This window comes from Apium graveolens, unplaced genomic scaffold (assembly GCF_009905375.1).
Source record: "Apium graveolens cultivar Ventura unplaced genomic scaffold, ASM990537v1 ctg4956, whole genome shotgun sequence".
In the NCBI taxonomy this organism is placed as follows: Eukaryota; Viridiplantae; Streptophyta; class Magnoliopsida; order Apiales; family Apiaceae; genus Apium; species Apium graveolens.
The window spans coordinates 68,631-69,593 of NW_027418762.1; positions in this window are offsets into that span (position 1 = coordinate 68,631).

A 963-nucleotide genomic window follows, 5' to 3' on the forward strand; every position below is an offset into this window, starting at 1 on the left:
GTTGAGACTCCACACTCATCATCCTTTTTACCAATTCATTGTGCTTATTTGTGCCTTTAATAGTCACAGAAAGATCAGCAACTTCTTCATTCAGATCAATGTTAGAATCTTTTAAAGCAGAGACAGAAAAGTGCATCCATTTGACTAGTATAGTTGTAGCTTTCATCACATTCTTAAGCTCAGGATTAGCAGTAGAGTCGACAACATGATCTACAAGAGTGTGAGAAACTTCGATAGAGATTATTACATGTTCTAGCCTGCAAGAATGATTCCACTCATGTGCCCTATGAGAATTAAGAGCAGCATGGCCAGATGAAGATCCAACGGTAGACAATTTAGAAGCCTCCATTTCATTTTTTTAGCTGGGCATCATTAAGATCATCACCATCTGAATCAGAATTAGAAACATCACTAAATTGATCATGAACATCAGGAATGGCTGGAACTGGCTCATCAATTTTGCCTTTAAGTTTAAGATCATGAATTGACTTAGAAGACCCAGTATCATGTGATGCACCTAAAACAAAGGAACAAGGAACACCTAAATCTCTTTTTTAAGTGATCTCATCACTTCTAACACATATTAATATTGAGAGTAATATTTTTCTCACTTTTATCATTAAATTCTACCTCTCCTTTTGCCAGTACAAGAGCCTGCCTCTCAAAAATTATGTTTTTCACTAAATAAATTCCCACATTCTCACTTGAAAAGTTCAGTTCACTCACAAATGAATAAATAAGAGATGGAAAAGAAGAGTGGTCTGTAGTCATATAAATAGGGGAATCCTTATGCAAAGATCTTTTTATAATCATACTAATAAATATAATAAAAGATTGAGTTAAAGATATGCCTGTAGTGAGTGGATCCATGGCTAGAGCAAGTAAAGGAGTCACCAAGATAGCTCCAGTATAGTTCTTTATAGTAACAAGTTCAACCTCTTGATCAGGATTTGAGGTATCAGG